Source organism: Populus nigra, chromosome 8 (genome assembly GCF_951802175.1).
Source record: "Populus nigra chromosome 8, ddPopNigr1.1, whole genome shotgun sequence".
Lineage (NCBI taxonomy): Eukaryota > Viridiplantae > Streptophyta > Magnoliopsida > Malpighiales > Salicaceae > Populus > Populus nigra.
The window spans coordinates 3,100,328-3,120,681 of record NC_084859.1 but is presented as its reverse complement, the minus strand read 5'-3'; the positions used below and the strand labels follow the sequence as shown (position 1 = coordinate 3,120,681).

Sequence of the window (20,354 nt, the reverse complement as noted above, 5' to 3'; positions counted from 1 at the left end):
TGTTAGGATGTGAATGAAAAGTTGTGTTTGTTAAAACTATACTTGAAATAAAATCGTGTACTTTTAAACTAGAAAGTTGTAATCATTTATTTTTAAAAGTTACGTTAAAATTAAATGTCAGAATTGCCTATAAAAAGAGACAATTCTGACATGGTTTTGATAATGAAGAAAAATTCTAGTCTTTTTAAAACTCTTCTCTTTTACATTTCTTTAGTCAAAATTCTTACAGATAGTAACATAAAAATTTTAGTTCGTCATTTATTTTTGGTTGTGCTATCAAGAATAAGAGATTGAGTAAGCTTGAAAAATAATATTACAATTACATTGCTAGCATCAAAGAGCAGGTAATAAATTGTTTTATGATAATTTATCATCAATCTATTGATTTTAATTTGTGGCTATCTGTACAAAATAGATCTTATAGACCTATCAAAATTAGAAATGATATTGAGATTTCTAAAACTATAAGTGAATATACGGAAAATGATAAAAAGTTACTTTTTATGGATGTTAAAGCCATGAATATTTTATATTATATAGTTAGTAAAAGTGAATTTGATAGAATTATATTATATAAAAATGCTTAGAGATATATGACATGCTTTACAAGTAACTTATGAAGTAACTATTAAGTTAAAAAATCTAAAATTGACATGTATTTTCATCAATATGAATCGTTCAAAATGTTTGGTAAATTCATAACTAAAATGTTTATTAAAATGAGTAAAATAACTAATAGTTTATTAGTTTGGATGTTTTTAGTAATGCTGAAATTATAGAGAATTGATCATTAAGTTGATTTTTTTTATATGCGTAGAAGTCAGATCATTATAAATTTAATAAACTATTCAAAGTGTTCCAATGGAAAGAAAATGGGTGTTGTGAATTTGAGTCTGTATTGTTCTCTGCTTTCTTTTTGGTTTTTTTCGCTTGTCCCTTCCTGAAAATTTGTGCTCAGTTTTTGCCTTCTAACTGCTGCTTAGTTTAGGGTATTAAATTTCTTTGTCTCTTCAGAATATGCCTTACTCTTTGTTGATTGCCTTTCTGTTTCCAAGATATATTAGTGAATTAGTTGCCAAGCAGGGGAGTCTCTGTGAAAACATTACAATAGCATTTACTGAGTAAGAAAACTTTTATACATGCACTGTAATTGACAAAGAAAAGAAGAGAAATCCCTTTAATTTATGAAAATACAATTAGTTAACTTTGTTGATTCCCTAGCACCGACTACATCGCAGGCCATGCCTGATAATCCATTAATCATCTGATCTAGAAGGAAATGCAAATTACTATACTGAGAACTGCTAAGATCAACCACAACAGGAAACAGATGAACATGCAAGAAGAATGCAGAGCTCAAAATTAACTCTTCTCTAGTTCGCAAATTTATGTCTCCTAGATCCTTTGCAGCAGTTGCACTAGCAAATTCATATCCTTTCACCTTGATTTTTTTCCTGATCCTGGATTCCTCTGAAATTGCCAGAGATTTGGCTTTCTCAGCTATCCAAGGACCAGTCACGGGGTCTTCCTGCCAAAGCATACTAATTGTACATAGGCAACCAGCTCTATTACTCACAGACACAATCTTCTGTGCACAAAATCTATACCTTGGCATCAAAGTAGACAAGGTAGTTCCATCATCATTGCATGCTGGATTGACCAAGTAAATGTGAGCCAGCTAGCATTGTTGGCAAAGTCAACAATGTTGGGCACCAATTCGGTGCCACTTGCAGCATCAATTGGTGCCCCTTGTTTTTTGCATGGATGTTTGCCTATAAATAGGCAATGCATCCAAGCATTTGAAAAACACCACAAGAGAGAAACTTGAGAGCAAGTAGAGAGAAAGAAGAGAGAGTGAAGAGAGAGTAATCCCTCAAAGTTATGAGGTATTTGTGAGATAGTAAGTGAGGTGTTTTCTCCTAGTAATAGAGAGATTTCAGTTGTTCTCCTATTATTAGAGAGATGTTGTAATTCTCACATTACTTAGTAAAATCCTTCTATACTTGCCCGTGGACATAGTTTAATTTGGGTGAACCACGTAAATTCTTATGTGTCATTTCTCATTTTATCCTATCCTTTACCTTTTATCTTGTCAGGTTTGCATGCAAGTATCCTAATAGTAAACCTCGAGATTACTAACATTCAAATACAAAGAACATATGGTCCTTGGTGCATGCCTTTTCCACGAACTGGAATTCGATGTTGGGCTTTCCAATATCGACGGTGAAGAAATATCAACAGCAATAAATTGATTCCAGGGAGAGTGACCTCCAATATCTCCACCACTTACAAATGGGAAACATAGTATTACCCTCGCCTTAAGGACTGATATACTACCAATGGAAAAACAAAATAATAAGAGTATATTTTAACTGGTAAAAAAACTTGTAAGAAAAAAAAAAGAATTGTGTACGAAATACACCTGTTTATTTTCGTGTGTTCGTTAAGCATGTTATAACCAATTTCTTTTTAATTTATAATTTAAGAAAAAGTATGGAATATTTCTTGTAAGGATATATTATACATATATATATTTGGTTAGAAGATTCACTCTTTTACTCACATGATTCTAAGTTCTAGGATAGACATTTTAAGAGATAGCTAGCATCAAACACCCCCAAGCCTTCCTTTCCAGGAGGAAAAAAAAAAAGGCAAGCAAGAAAGAAAGAACTGATACTAGAAGATAGAAGATAAAGCTACATCGATCAACACCTATATTTTATGCGAGGAGTAGCTTCTTCTTCTTCTTCTTCACAAAGGATTACTCCAAAAATCTTGGCCGAATAGCTTGATTCTTTTCCGAGCTTGAATTCCCAATTCCAGATCCTCGGCTCCCTTCATGTCCATCACAGAGAAGGTGACTTCATCACCTTTTTTGAGAACCCTTTTTTTTTTTTGGCGAAATCAATCCAACCTGAAGACAGGACTGGTTTAAGGTGATCAACTCAGTTTTTCTTGTACAACATCGGAACCTCCACCTCTTGTCATGGATGTCTGTGTTAATACATTCAAGCCAAAACTAGAATACCAAGAGAGTTAATTAATTCATTAACTTTTCAGAATGTTCTCCCCTGCAGTCGGCAGAAAAGGCCTCTTATACATGGAAGGTTATTCTGCTATACAAGGAGTCTCCCTCATTCCCTAAGAACCAGCATCTATCTATGATAAGATAATCTTTATAGTCCTAAATTGTATACATTTGAAAGATTATATATGGTAACAGTCAGTGACACCAAATTCGTTAGAGTGTTCTCCTTCTGGGATTTGGAAAGCGTAGAGGCTTTCCATTGGAACTGCCATTCTATATTATATTTAATGTTGACAGATATGGGAGATTCTAACTGTATACTTTAGTCGCTGATAAAAGTGCATCACTCTCTTCATTCTATTTATAATTAAACGAATAACAATAATTGATGGAGCTTTATTTTTTTTTTCCATGTAGTGTATTAGTTTTTAAAAGAATTAGTTTTTAAAATCTTAGTATATTATACAATTGGATTTATTTTGATGTTTATCACACGTGTATTAATTATATATTCAATTCTTTAATAGTTAGAAAATACAAAGAGTTAGTGACACTTACACAGCATTTTGTATCTTGTTTTTTCTAATTAAAAACTTGTATTGATTTATTTATTTTTTTAATTTGAATACTTGATCTTAATTATGATTTTTGTTGTCAGAATGTAAATAACACGATTAATAATATTTTATTTTCAATATTTTTGAAGGCCTAAATTTTCCACAAATAATTTCCATAAAGAAAGTAGCAAGTCTTCTATATCCATCATTTTCGTGTGCCCAGCATTAACCTTTTATTCATGTTTTTTTCAAAAATAAATAAATAAATAAACTTGACTTGGGGTCAACTTTTCAAGAAGGAATATAAGTTTCGGTTAATTACTTAATTTTTTTCCAAAATGTTCCACTTTTGTTCTCTCTCTATTACTTTTCCTTTTAAAGGGTTTATGTAGAGCCTGGATATTATTTTGAAGTTTATTTGTTTTAAATTTAATATATAATTTTTTTTAGTATAGATGAATTTTATTTTTTAAAATAAAAAAAAAATATTTTCAAAAAATATTTCTAATATGTGCAACATTGCATATTATTTTTTCTTCTTTTTTTTTTATTTAATCAATTTATAATGTGTGTTGTTTTTATTATCGTTTGATCGAATAAAAAAATTATTTTAATTTAAATTTTTAGAAAATACAATTGCGTAAATATCTTCTGAAATTAAATATTTTGATATACACTTGTTTCTTCATTTTTTTATTTTTTATTTTGATTCATCGTTTATGGTTTTTTTCATTTATTAATACACATAATTCTCGATTTATTTGACTATATTTGTATATAAATTTTTTAATTTTCACTTAAATAATTTTTAAATAAAAAATATATTAAAGAAATCTATATATAATTTTTTTAATTAAACAAATTTAACTTGTGATGAAGATTTGATCAAATAACTAAGTTCATGTACTAGGATGAAGGGATTAATACCAAAAAAAGGACAAAAATTGATGTGGACCCGCATCACTTTGATTATTCTTCACTTTTTTTGTGTTTCACTACTCGATGATTCAAAAGTTATCTATTTAAAACAATTTAATTTTTTTAAAATATTTTACAATATGGTTACAATATTTTTTTTCTTAAGAAAATAAAGTGATGTCATGTGTTAATATAATAACATTTAAGGATTTCTTCCGATCAAATAATCAAATTTATTTTAATTAAAAAGTTTCCAATCAATAACAGCAGTCCTAATAATTAAACCAAAGTATTTCCACGAACCCATCTCGTGGAAAAAATGCATGATGGTTGGAAGAGGACGTCTCACGGCCTCTCCTCGAGGAAAAATGCATGATGGCAACAGTCTCACGGACCGATGTGCAGATGGAAATGTTCTTAGGGACCCATCTCGTAGAAAAAACACATCCGAGTAAATAGAATTTTTTCTTTTTTTAGATGAACGTGACTTTCTTAAGCCACTTGTAGTATATAGAATTTTTTAAAATAAAAAAATAGAAATATAATTCCATTGAAAGTTGCGTCATGTATTAATCTAAGGTCCATTGTCCTTTAATTAATTGGTGATTGCATTTCAACACTTGAGATTTATTTTTCATGCATAAGCATTTAATTTTATTTTTTTTTGCAAACTAAATTGAAATTAAAGCATATTAATTATCCATTCCCAAGCTTACGGGGCAATGGTCTCATGGACCCATCTCGTACAACAAACGCTTGATAGCAATGGTCTCATGGATCCATCTCGTACAACAAACGCTTGATAGCAATGGTCTCATGGATCCTCCCATCGGCCTATATCGTGGAAAAAATGCAGATAGCAATACATAGTCTTACAGACCCATTTCGCACTGCAAATTCCTATCCATCTTACTTGTTGATTGGGTTACATAAAAATAGACAGACAAGTACTTCAGAAAGAAAAAGAAGAAGACTTGTTGTCATGACAATGACAAGAAGTATTTTAAAAATAATATCATTTGGGGTTTATTTTATCAACGATATTATTTGATTTTGCCATCACCATCAAAATTAAGGCATGATTTTCCACACGTTATTTCCATAAAGAAAGTAGCAAGCCTTCCATATCAATGTTAATTACTTTTATGCAATTCATTTGTTTTTTACATTGTGGTTTTAATCAATGTTATTCAATTTAATTCAAGCCTAACATTTTAATCTGGAACTTAACCCTATTTAGGGTTAGAAAAAAACCAAATGAGAGTTGACTCAATCAAGCCTAATTGACCAGATAAATCAACCCATAACATAGTCAACTCTGTTAAAACCTAGTTTTACTTTTTTTAACAACATGATTTTGATTTTTTCTATAACAAAAATCATAAAATGATACAATTTTTTATTAACACTAGTCAATAAGCTAATTTGTCCTATCTATCACCTAAATCTTAATCCGAGTATTAATTAGGCTAATTTATGACCTAAACCCTCACTCTCATCTGGTAATTAAATCTAAGCATGTTTAAAACTTTGGTTTCTTAAGAAAAATGTCAAATATAAAACATCAATTCGCATCCAAATTGAAACATTCACAAATTGATATAATAGTTATTAATATTTATTTTTAATATATATACAATAAAAGATTTTAATAATTGATTAATATTGTTAAACCATATATGTTTTTATAGTTTTTTTTTAATTTTATTTTTTAAAATTGAGTTTGCTTATCCCGATCTTATGATCCAAGTCGAAGACTTACAGGCTAACTTGAGTTTTTTTTAATATATATATATATATATATATATATATATATATATTATAGAAACTAATAAAGCACCGAATCAGAATCATCTAGATCTAACTAAATAAATTTTTTATAAGTATTTTATATAGAAACTAATACCAAGTGGTTTCCAAACCAATGCATTTGAGTTTTTTACTTTGCTTTTATGTTTTAGAAAATTACGCCTTTTAGTCTATGAAAATTTTTAATTTGAACAGAATAATTAAAATACCTTCCTATATAATATGTCAAAAACTCACAAACAACAGATCAATTCAATTGAAGCTTATGAAGAACTCCTAAATTGTTAGTGAGTTAGTCTATTCACCCCCCCAGTTGTTAGTGAAGTATTTTTTTTTTTTGTTTATTGTTTATTGTTTACTTAGATCATAGCAATTTTAATAGAAGAATTACTGACGCCTTCTATAAGCATTCATTTTCACACCCCAGATGCCACCCTGCTTTTCTTTCCATTCACGCACACAGATAGTGCATAAAAGCACTGCGACAATAGTTGACTCCCAGTCAATACGGTCAAGATAAGGTAACTGGCTGTGGTGTGATTTTTATATGGCTTGTGTGTTTTAGATTAGTGGTGGTCACCCAAGAGAATGTCACTTTTAGCATTCTTTTAGATAAGATGATTGGTTGTGTTTAAAAATCAAAATGCCACACACCAGAAAAGTCAATTACTTAAGATTTGTGGAAGATATGATACAAGAGATAAGAAAATAAAATGATTGCTATTATTGACAATTATTGATAAAAAAATTTAAGATGATATATTTTTTTAAAAAATATCAAAACAACAATATATTGGATCGATCGACTCGGGTCATTCTGGGTTAACCTTTAAATCTATGACTCGGGTCATGAGACTATAATAACCCCAAATAAAACAAATCAAAATAAATTATGAATCTCAATTTTCAATAAACCTATTATTGAATAATAAAATTTTAAAAAAAAATCAATCTAAAAAAAAACACAAAAAATGACATTTCAAAACAAAATTATGAATTAGAATAAAACTATGAAAATATCATCGGCAATCTTGCAAAGTCTTTCTAAACTTTGATTGCCCTAGAATTTTAATTTGCGATATAAATATATGTCATGAGATTCCTCGTAAAATTTTACTTTAATCCAATTGTCGGATTGAGAGACATGACTTATACTATAAAACTAAACTATATTTTAATTTTTTATAAAAGCAAAACAAAATATCATTTGGCCATAACAGGATAGCTAAAATATAATCTAAATATTCCGGCCAGAATTTAGGTGAAATTCATGTAAAGAGATAAGATTTTAAGCGAGATGAAATATCTTCTAATTTATTCCATTTTTAAAATTGAAATAAAATATACCTCCCATTCTGGACGTGACATAGTGAAATTAAAAACCACAGCTTTTAGAGCCCCAAGAGTGGGAAAAATTGCATGATGACAATGGTATCACTGACCCATCTGGTGGTGGATAATTTGTTGCAATGTCCTGATCTCCATCAAAATCCTTTTTGTTTTGAAAAGGATTATATATACCACAAGTTGTATGAATATCTTTATATTAGTTTTCATAGCTCTTAAAGACAAGAAATATACCACAAGATTTAAAACTATTTTATATTTTATGTAGAAAAAACGCTTGATAGAAATGATCTCATGGACCATTCCACTGGGCTATATCGTGGAAAAAATACAGATGGTAATAGTTTTACAGACCCATCTTACACTGTAAATTCCTATCCATCTTACTTGTTGATTGTGTTACAAAAAATAGACTCTTTGATTTTGCCATCACCATCAAAATTAAGGCATGATTTTGTCATTCAAAGTGAGCTGCCTTGCGTTATAACCTTTGATTCGTATTTTTCATTGAAAAAAAATCAGACATGGGTTCAACTTTATAAGAAGGAATACAAGTTTTCGGTTAATTACTTTTGTGCAATTCAATTTCTTTTCTACAATGTGGTTTTAATCAGCGTTATTAAATTTAATTCAAGCCTACCATTTCGGTTATATATGTATATTATGTTATTACTTCCTCCCCTGTCTTGTATATACCTCTGTTTTTCTTTTATGCTAGCTAGCCTTTAATTTTGGCTCTAGCACCTTTCTATAATAATACTCGACTGTTATAAAAAAGAAGCAAAAGCAGAAGCAGAAACAGAAATAACTTAAGGGTTAATTGTTATGGGTAATGAGTTATTTAGTTGATTTTTAAAGATTTTAAGTAAAGATGATGATTTTGAGTTATGGTTTGTTTAAATGATGAATTTGAGTTAGAAATCTTGATATATCAGTAGGTGATTTGTGAAAAATCTGGGTTTGAGGTTGAAGATAATAAAATTTCAGTTTGGTCCCTTGATTTGTGAAAATTTCAGTTTAATCAACGAACTTTGAAAAAATTTTAGATTGGTCCCTGGAGCATAATCCTAGATTCTGGACAGAACTAAAAATAAATTATGAGCAAAATTCCAGTATAGTTATGAATTTATGATATTTTTATTTTGATTCTTCGATAAAATTATAATTTGACCCTTAAAAATATACAAAAATTCTAGATTGGTTCCCTAGATGTAATATTAGCTTTTTTATATTAGTTTGACGAATAATTAAGAGACATTTAGTGAATTATTATATATCAAGTTTTATGATTTTTTTTCTTATGCAACCAATACTCACATAAATGTGGCCATAAACTCACTATCCATTAAGCTTATCATGTAATTAATTATATTCCAAAAAAGAGAGAGATATATATGTGTGTGTATGTTAATTAAAGTGCATAAATTTAATATTGAAATTTAATTAAAGTCTCTCTTACAATTCAAAATTTATTTTTAATTAAAGTGCATAAAATAGACATAGTTAAAGTTCTCTCTCTGTTAATCAATAATATTGTATATATTCTTTTTGGAGAAAGTAACTCATTTCCACACCCTTGTCGTAGTTTTCTATTCATTTCCACACAGATAGTGCATAAAAGCACTACGACAATAGTTGTTCATATGTCTTTTTATTAATTATTGATATATCTTAGAATAAGAGCATAGAGAAAGGTTTATGAGGATTCCATTGCACACCCAAGAGAATGCTTTTTTTTTTTTAATCTTTGTTTCACAAGATAAGGTAATTGCGCTGTCGTGTGATTTTTATATGGCTCGTGTGTTTTGACTTTTAGCATTTCTTTTTTTAGTTTAACGTAGGTGTTCGGATCAACTTGCACGCACCTCGACTAATCCCACGATTTTGGAGGACCACCTGCAGTATGCATAAGGAAATCACCGGGAAATCACTGCATGGCTGTGTTTAAAAATCAAAATGCCACACACCAGAGAAGTCAATTACTTAAGATTTGTGGAAGATATGAATGATACAAGAGATAAGAAAATGATTGCTATTATCGACAATTTCTCTGCTATATATATATTAGACGGAGTTTCCATTAGATAATCAATAATGTATATATTATTCTTGGAGAAGTAACTCATTAGATAATCAATAAAGTTTCTTTTTGTTCATTTACCACTAGTTTACACTTCAATCAAAAACTAAATTTACTTTTACTACTATTTTAATTTTTAAAAAATATTTTTATTTTGTTTAATGCATTAATTTCAAGAAATAAATTCCTTTTATCTTAAAATCTAGACTTGAAAAACCAGATGTATTTTATAATTAGAGAGAAAACTAGAAAAATTGATTAGTCTTCTCATTCTAATAATATAAATGGTATATCTTTGACTAGATTGAAAAAAAATATATTTAATATTGAAATGTAATAAAAACAAGTCAAGAATACCTTTCCTAACATAAAAACAAAAGAGTGTGTGTATGTTATGTATTTGAAGTTTTTGTATATAATACTATAGCCACACAATCCACAGGGATAAGATTTATAATTATTCCGTGTTTATTATTATTGATAATTTATGTATTTAATTATATACATGATAGTGAGATGACACCATGCAAGTAGGCTCCTAAATGATTCTAAATTATGACGAGAGAAATACAATTATAAAGTTAAAAAGATCTCATGTGGAATCACACACACAGATGGTGCATAAAAGCACTACGACAATAGTTGACTCCCAGTCAATACGGTCAAGATAAGGTAATTTGGCTGTCGTGTGATTTTTATATGGCTTGTGTGTTTCAGATGGGCTTGTGGTGGTCACCCAAGAGAATGTCACTTTTAGCATTCTTTTAGATAAGGTGATTGGTTGTGTTTAAAAATCAAAATGCCACACACCAGAGAAGTCAATTACTTAAGATTTGTGGAAGATATGAATGATACAAGAGATAAGAAAATAAAATGATTGCTATTATTGACAATTTCTCTCTTATATAAATATATATATATTAGACGGAGTTTCATGAATCCTTTCCATTAGATATTCAATAATATATATTCAATAATCCTTTCCATTTTAATTTTATATTTTATAATTTGATTTGATTTGATTTTTATATTAATTTTAATTATTATTTAGTTTTTTTTTTATTAAAATTTTTTATCTATCAAATTTTATTTTTATTTTTTTATCAATATTTATTTTATTTAAAAGAATTAATTTTAAAAATCTTAGTGTATTATACAATTGCATTTATTTTGATGTTTCTCACACGTATATTATATATTCAATTGTTTAATAGTTAGAAAATACAAAGAGTTAGTGACACTTACACACAGTATTTGTATCTTGTTTTTTCTAAGTAAAAACTTGTATTGATTTATTTATTTTTTGTAATTTGAATACTTGCTCTTATGAATTTTTATCAATCAAGTCTTTATATTAGTTTTGTTGCAAAAATGCAAATAACACGATTAATAGTATTTTATTTTCAATTTTTTTAAAGGCCTAAATTTTTCACATGTAATTTCTATAAAGAAAGTAGCAAGTCTTCTATATCCATCATCCTCGTATGCCTAGCATTAATCTTTTATTCATGTTTTTTTCCAAAATATAAATAAATAAATAAACTTGAATTGGGGTCAACGTTTTAAGAAGGAATATAAGTTTTGGTTAATTATTTAATTTTATGCAATTCATTTTTTTTAATATAATAAGTTTTAATATATATTTTGAATTTAATATTAATATTTATAAAGTTTATTTAGTTAATAAAAAATGTTCTACTTTTGTTCTCTCTCTATCACCTTTTCTTTTAAACGGGTTATGTACAGCCTTGTATATTATTTTAAAGTTTATTTATTTTGAATTTTAATATATAAAAATCTTTTGTATAAATGAATTTTATTTTTAAAAATAAAAAATTTATTTTTAAATAATATTTTTAATATGTGCAGCCTTACATATTATTTTTTCTCCTTTTATTTTATTCAATCAGTTTATAATTTATATCTATTTTTATTATCGTTTGATCAAATAAAAAAATTATTTTATTTGAATTTTTAAAAAATATAATTACATAAATATCATGTCTCGTGAAATTTAACTTGCGATGAAGTTGTGATCAAATATCTAAGTCTATGTACTAAAATGAGTGATACTCAAAGGTTCATATACCTTATCTACCAAGCAAGAAGAGACAAGAAAAGTAGTAGATGATGTTCTTTTCTCTGGCTGCAAATAGATGAAGAGATTAATACCAAAAACATGGACAAAAATTAATGTGGACCCGCACTATTTTGATTATTCTTCACTTTCTTTGCTTTTCCCATGTTTCACTACTTGATGATTCAAAAGTTATCTATTTAAAAAAAAAATTAAAATATTATTAAAATAAAAAAATAAACAAATATTATTATGTCATGCAACTAAATTTATTTTGACATTATTCACACAGGAATTATATATTCAATTTGTTAAGTGTTAGCAATGCAAAAGAGATAATGACAAGTACAAATTATATTTATTTTATAATTTTTTTTATTTAAAAGCTTGTATAAATGTCTTTTTTTTTTTAATTTGAATACTTGTATTCATGAAATTTAAACAAAAAAATATCTTTATTAGTTTTATTATTAGAAGATGATGTTAGTTAAATTTTTTTAGATTAGTCTGGATTGATTTTATTTTATTTTTAATTCATAAACAATAAAGATACGTAAAATGCTTATAATTTATATTTTTTTATTTAAGTACTCTAATTGATTATTTAAGTACTTGATAAACTAGTGTCTGTATATAAATGTGTTTAAATTAATTTCTCTAATAAAAGTATATAAAAAAATTCAATAAAACTATATTTTTATTAATAGATTTGAACTAAAAAAACCGTATATTTTCAAGTAACCATTGTTACTAACGCCATTAAAACCGTATTTTTATTAAGAGGCAGACATCCTTTCAAGAAAATCATTGTTACTAACGCCATTAACATTTGAATTAATAGCCCCATCTTAATATAAATGCTGATTAATCATTACTAAATTGCTATTGGTATTAGTAACTATCTCTTGCAATAGCAGCGAGGACTTTCAGGCTTCTACCATGCAAGGTTTTCAATTCCATTTTAATTGATGTTTTATTTTATTTTTAATTGTAACAATATGTTTTGATTTTTGAGTATTTTGACATGTCATTTTGGGTTTTTCTATATATATATATATATATATATAATTCAAAATATTAATTTAACAAACATAATTTAAATTTAAATTTAAAAATAAATTAACATGTAATTCAAAATATTAATTTAACAAACATAATTTCAATTTAAATTTAAAGATAAACTAACTTGAAATTATGTAATTGAAATTTCAAATATAAGCAAAAGAATAAGTGCTTAATCGATATGACCTGATCGATTTGATGAATCCAAAGATAGTCTGGATGACTGGTAAAAATATAATTTTACTTAAAAAAGTTCAAGATGATATATTTTTTTAAAAAAGTATTGAGACAACAACATATTGGATCGACCCGGGTCAATCTGGGTTAACCTTTTAAATCTATGACCCGGGTTATGAGACTATAATAACCCCAAATAAAATAAATCAAAACAAATTATGAATCTTAATTTTCAATGAACTTATTGTTGAATTATGAAATTGAAAAAAAATCAATCTAAAAAAAGATATAAAAAATGACATTTCGAAACAAAATTATGAATTTGAATAAAATTATAAAAATATCATCGACAATCTCGCAAAGTCTTCCTAAACTCTGATTGCCTTAAAAGTTTAACTTGCGATATAAATATATGTTAGGAGATTCCTCATAAAATTTTAGTCCAATCCAACAGTTGAATTGAGGGATATGATTGATACCATAAAATCAGACTATATTTTTTTTATAAAAGCAAAACAAAATATTATTTGATCATAATAAAATGGCTGGAATATAATCAAAATATTCTAGTCATAATTTAGGTGAAATTCATAAAATAAAATAAAATTTTAAAAATGAAATATCTTCTAATTTATTCTATTTTTTAAATTGAAATAAAATATACTTGTTATTCTAGATGTGATATAATAAAATTAAAAACAATATCTTTTAGAGCCCGAAGCATACGCCCGATCTCGTGGAAAAAATTGAATGATGACAATGGTATCATCACATGGATAATTTGTTTCAATGTCCTCTCCATCAAAATCCTTTTTGTTTTGAAAAGTTGTATGTATATATATCATCCATGGCCGTCTTCGAGAAATCACATGACATTTTCCCTTTTCTATGCGCACTGCCAAACAGTCCCTTTACATGTCATTTTCACCATCCCTCTCTTTTCCACGTGCTTTTCAGGATTCAAAATACGCTGTTTAGGAATATTGATGTAAAGCATTCCCAATTAAACCAAAGTTTTTCCACGAACCCATCTCGTGGAAAAAATGCATGATGGTTGGAAGAGGACGTCTCACAGCCTCTCCTCGAGGAAAAGTGCATGATGGCAACGGTCTTAGGGACCAATGGGCGGATGGAAATGGTCTCACGAACTCATAAATGCATTTAGAGTGATATTTTCACTGTTAGAGACATACAGTAGTTTAGGGAGTTTTATCAAGGAACGAAGATATTTTCGGAGAATAACATTTATAATGATACTTTTATGCAATTCATTTTTTTCTTCTTTTTAGTCTATGATCCTGATGAACATGACTTTCTTAAGCTAGTTGTAGTATATAGAACTTTTTTTTAACAAAAAATTAGAAATATAATTCGCATCCAAGTAAATACCTTCACAAATTAACATTTATAAAATGAAAGATATTAAGAGTCATGTATGTTTATAAAAGTCATTTCTTTTTAAACCACATGATATGTTTACATATTTGCAATATGTACATATTTTGAATTTAATATTAGTAATTATAAAATTTATGTAGTTTATAAAAACGGCTCCACTTTTGTTATCTTCTTTTTCTTTCACTATTGTTCTTTTTTCTTTTTCTTTTGAACTGTCTTGTCTCTCTTTCTTTTCTGTTTTATTCTATCTTTCAATCCTTCAAGATTCAAAATACATAGCAATTTACGTTAGGAATATTAATGAAAAATTAAATATAACCAGAAAACAAATACAAAAAAATGATATTCTTGTAGAAATAATATCATTAATTTGTGGTTCATTTTATCAACGATACTCTTTGATTTTGCCATCACTATCAAAATTAAGGCATTATTTTAATATAATACAAGTTTTTGGTTGATTACTTTTATGCAATTCAATTTTTTTTCTATAATGTGGTTTTAACCAGTGTTATTAAATTTAATTTAAGCCTAACAACGTTATTAAATTATGAAGTATTGCAACAATTTGTTTATTTTTTTTATAAATTGGATAATTAGTAACCAAAATATAATTAAATGCAAATAGACTAAGTGCTAAACAATAAAATAAAATAAAATAATATTCAAATCCAAAAATATTCCAACCCTAAATTATGACGAGAGAAGTACAATCATAAAGTTAAAAAGATTTTACACCGAATATATATATATATATATAAATTGGATAATTAGTAACCAAAATATAATTAAATGCAAATAGACTAAGTGCTAAACAATAAAATAAAATAATATTCAAATCCAAGAATATTTCAAAAAGAAATAAAATAATATTCAAATCCAAGAATATTCAAAAAAAAATAAAATAATATTCAAATCTCAAAACATGAAAACCTAAATAATGACGAGAGAAGTACAATTATAAAGTCAAAAAGATCTTACACGGAATCACACACGAATATCGATAACAATGTTGAAGTACCACTACAAGATTTAACTGTTTTATCAACGGAATTTTTTCATCGGCATAAGACACATATTCCATCAGTAATTCATTTACCGATGAAATTACCGACGGAAATGCTCCGTCGGTGAATCTTTCATCGGTAATTTTTTATCCGTTGGAAATAAAAAAAATAAAATTACCCGCTTCATTTCGTCGGTATATCCCTCAGTAATTCCGTCGGTAATTATTTAAAAACATTTAAAAAAAAATTCATTTTATAAAATAATTAAATCAACACTGTATAATATATACTCAAAATGCTTGGAAAAAAGAATAAGAAAATCAACTCAAACAAATTTGCAACAAATAAATAAAACAAAAAAATAAATTCAACTAAAAAAATTCATATGAAAAAAATGAAGTTGCAATTGCTAAAAATTTAAAAATCCTATAAATAAATCAACTAAAAATTGATCTAATATAAAAAAAATAAATCTCACAGCAACATTTATATAATTATTAAGAATAAAAACAATTAAAAATAAAATAAAAAACAAATATAGTGAAAAAAATCATGAAAAAAGAAGAAAAAAATTGTTTACCTTAATGTAGTTGCAAGTGAAGCTAAGGAGAGAGAAAAAATTTCGTAAAGCATATTAATTAAAAATAAACTAAGAGGATAAAAGAAAAAAGAAGAAGAAGACATACCCGAGCATGGAGGAAAAGAGAAGGAGATGAGGAGAGAAAAGAAGAGAAAGAAATAGATATTGATGTTTTTTTACATATAGTGAAGAAGAAGAAGAAGAAGAAGAAGAAGAAGAAGTAGAAGAAGAAAAATAATAAGAAATGAGTCTATCTCTTGTGAAATAATGGGACTCATGCTTTTTATTGGGGCACATTAGCGATGGATTTACCAACGGATAATTGAATATTAAATTTTTTTAATTATTTCGTCGGTAATTCCATCGGTAATATTTAATTTAAATTTTAAATTTCGTAAAAAGTTTTCAGAAACCGCCATCAATTACCGATGATTTTTCAATCCGTCGGTGATTCCGTCTGTAATATTTAAATGAAAATTTTAAATCAATTGAATTTTTTCAGAAAACCGTCAAATAACACCGACGATTTTTCAATCCGTCGGTGATTTTGTCCGTACAGAACAACAATTAACAATGCAATAGGAAAGTGAACAGTTCTGGAGCTCTCTGAAAAATATCGACGGAAAATGCCGTCGGTGATTCCCTTTATAATTGACATGATGAATAGTCTTCACAGTTTACCAATGGATTTTACCGACGGAATAAATTCTGTTGGTAATTCCATTGGTAAAAATAACACATAATCATTTTTTTTTGCTTTGTTTTATTTTTTTTTCCCACTGTAATTCCCCTGGTATATACCGAGGGAATATTTCTGTTGGTAAAATCCCTCAAAAATTTACCAACAAAAATATTTTCTTGGTATTTCTATTTGTATTTATCGATTTTCTGGTAGTTTACTGCAACAATTATTTTATTTTATTTTTTTTATAAATTGGATATTTAGTAACCAAAATATAATTAAATGCAAATAGACTAATTGCTAAACAATAAAATAAAATAATATTCAAATCCAAGAATATTCCAAAAAGAAATAAAATAATATTCAAATCTCAAAACATGGAACCCTAAATTATGACAAGAGAAGTACAATTATAAAGTCAAAAAAATCTTACACGGGATCACACACGAATATCGATAACAATGCTGAATTACTATAACAATTATTTTATTTTATTTTAATTATATAAATTGGATAATTAATAACCAAAATATAATTTAATGCAAATAGACTAAGTGCTAAACAATAAATTAAAATAATATTCAAATCCTTGAATATTCCAAAAAGAAATAAAATAATATTCAAATCTCAAAACATGAAACCCTAAATTATTACGAGAGAAGTGTCGCGGGGTGCGCGACGTCGCGGCGATCGTCCACCCTCAGGTGTGTATGGGGGGATATATCTATCTGGTAAATATGGAGAGACAAGGAGTTCTTTGTCTCTTAGCAATAAAAAAATGGTGTGGGAGTCGCCACCTTGTATTTTGATCACTAGGAACCCTAACTGGTCTCAGAGATCGGGCACGGGGACTGGTTGCGTAAAGGGAAGGTATTAGCACCCCAAATACGCCCTACCTAGGGTAAGCTGCTTTGTTTGTTTGTCTGATAAAATCAAGGTCCCGTTGTGTTTCCTAGTTGTTGGTCCATCTATGGTTCAAGAAAAGTCCTCCTCAATAAGGAGGTCCTTATCTTATCGGGTAAAACCTAACCGTGCTAATGTCTATGACAAAAAAAACATATTTAATATCAGGAAAAAGTTTTGTGTATAAATTCATAATCCCATATCTAAAAAATAAAACAAAAAGATTTTTTAGAATTTTTGAAATATTGGCCTAGTTCTCATGGCTTGAATAAACTGGTTATTAAAGCCAAAATGCATGCTAATACATATATCGTTTTGAAATTTTCTTTGTTGTATGAAAAATATGATGTTGTAATATTTATATATATATATTGGAGAGACTAGGCCGTATTTTAAAACAAAACATTTTTTAATTATGTATATATATTTTTTTTGTTGTTTTGACGCAAATCGGGTACTTTAATACTGGGTTGATATTCTTACGGTATAAAAATATAACCAAATATTAATCCACTTTGATAAAAAAAATGCTGAAAAATCAACAATATTTTTAAAAATATTTAGGAAATTTTTGAAAGCAAAAGACATTTTTATTTTGAAAATCTTTGATGTTTTGACGAAAACCGGGTATTTTAAAACCGAATTTGTATTTCTATAACATAAAAATACAAACCAAAATTGATCAAAATACAATAATAAAATTACCAAAAAAACATATTTTTTTTAAATAATTTTTACAGAATTTTCTTAAATATATATATATATATATATATATATATGTATATATATATATATGTATATATATATAAAACAAAAATATATATAATATATAATATTAAATCGGGCTGGGCCGGCCCAACTAACTGGGTTGGGCCGGTCTCAGCCCCAAGTGTTGGGCCGATTTCGGCCCAAAAAACTATTACTTTCTTCTAGGCCGGACCCGGCCCAGAAGATTAGGCTGGGCCAGGACCAGCCTGGCCCAGCAACAAAGCTGGCGGGGGGGAATTATTTCCCCCCCCACCCTCCTGCATGCAGAACGTTATTCGTTCTGCATGCAGGAAACAACACCAAATGCAGCAACGCAGGAGAAGATAAATTACCTGGCGCGGAGCAGGTGGCGACTTGCTGCGTTTCTGGCGGTGCTGTGGCGGAGGCCGGTGGCGGTGTCGTGGCTCACGGACGGCGGCTCCAGGCGGCGCTGCGACTGTTTCCAACGGTTCGGTCCGTTCTCTCCGTTTCCTCTTCTCTTCTTTTTGGTTCGCCCCTCCCTTCCTTCTCTCTCCTTCTTCTTCTCTCTTCCCTTCCCTTTCAGTCTCTCCTTCTCCTGCTTCTTTTTTTTCTGCCTTTTTTCTTCTCCTCTGTTTTTCTTTCCTCTGTTTTTTTCGTTCTTCTTCCCCTCTGTTTTTTCTTTCTCCCTCTTTCGGGTCCCTTCCCTCTTTGGTCCCCCTCGGTTCAGCGTCCTTGGATCCCATTTATAGAGCCAAGGGCATGGCTTTTTACAGCTCACATTGGGTGGATGGTGCGCGGTGGGTGGTCGGCCATTGTGTTCGGTCGGTGGGCTCCAGGCGAGAGAGAGAGGGGCCGGCCAAAAAATTCAAAAAAAAGAAACATTTTTTCCTTCTTCCCCGCTGCCTGTTCGGGGGGAAGAAGAAAGATGAACAGTGTCATTCAAAACGACACCGTTCTGCTCTTTCCTTTTTTTTTTTTTTTTAATATATGAAACGACGTCGTTTTGGAGAAAACGCGCCGTTTCATTTAAATGTGGCGCTAGAACGCGCCAAAGTCCAAATCAGCCCTCAATCATCTTTTGTCCCTTCAATTGCATCCCTGCCGAATTTCGGTCTTCGCCCCCATAGTTGGCCGCGTTTTTCACTTTAGTCCTTGGCCTCTGATTCATGCAATTGAGCCCTTAATTGATCAATAAACTTCCAATTTCTTCAATTAGACCCTTGAATCAATTAATTCCAGCCCCCCTACTTGCGCGCCTTCTCCAATTTGGTCCCTGGTTTCGGATTTCTTCAATTAAGTCCCTAATTGGCCCTTAAACTTCAATATTTATGCAATTAAGCCCCTGATTTGACTTAATAAATTCCTAAAAAATATATTTTGGCCCCAGAACTTAAATTTCTTCCAATTAAAGCCCAAATTGACTTAAAAATCAATTTTTCTTGCAATCAAATCCCCTATAAAATCATTTAAAAATCCAATTAAATCCAAAAACATCCAAATTTGGGCTTTTCTCCTCCAATCCAAATTTTCCTTCTCAACAGGGCTCTCTTCCTTCAATAATATACTGTCAAAAATCCAATCTTCGTATTTTTAACCTCATTGAACAATTTTCCGACAATTTTCTGAGCGCTTCTGCCTCCTGTTATTTTTTCTTAACCTCCTTTGGCTATATATATATATATTTATATATATATATATTTTGTGGGGGACCCAAAAATGGGTTACAACAAGAAGTATAATTATAAAATCATGAAAAAAATCTTACGAATGTCCACAATATATATATATATTTTTAAATTGGATAATTAGTAACCAAAATATAATTAAATACAAATAGACTAAAGGCCGAACTGAACAATAAAATGAAGGCCGAACTGCACAAGATAATATTCAAATCTATATTATCGACAAATACACCATAAAGGCCGAAGTGTCAGGCTTTCGCACTTCTAGGTTAATTCCGTTGGATCACGTTGAATTGTCAACAATGGTGCGAGGTA

At 28.7% G+C, this 20,354-nt stretch overlaps 1 long non-coding RNA gene and 1 pseudogene across 1 annotated transcript in view; both read right to left on the bottom strand.

Moving 5' to 3' along the window:
- LOC133700785 (uncharacterized) overlaps nt 1–20,354 on the bottom strand; it is a 93,386-nt gene that overhangs the window by 62,178 nt on the left and 10,854 nt on the right. The gene's annotated exons all lie outside the window — the stretch shown is intronic.
- LOC133702392 (uncharacterized) lies at nt 2,752–3,300 on the bottom strand (annotated as a pseudogene).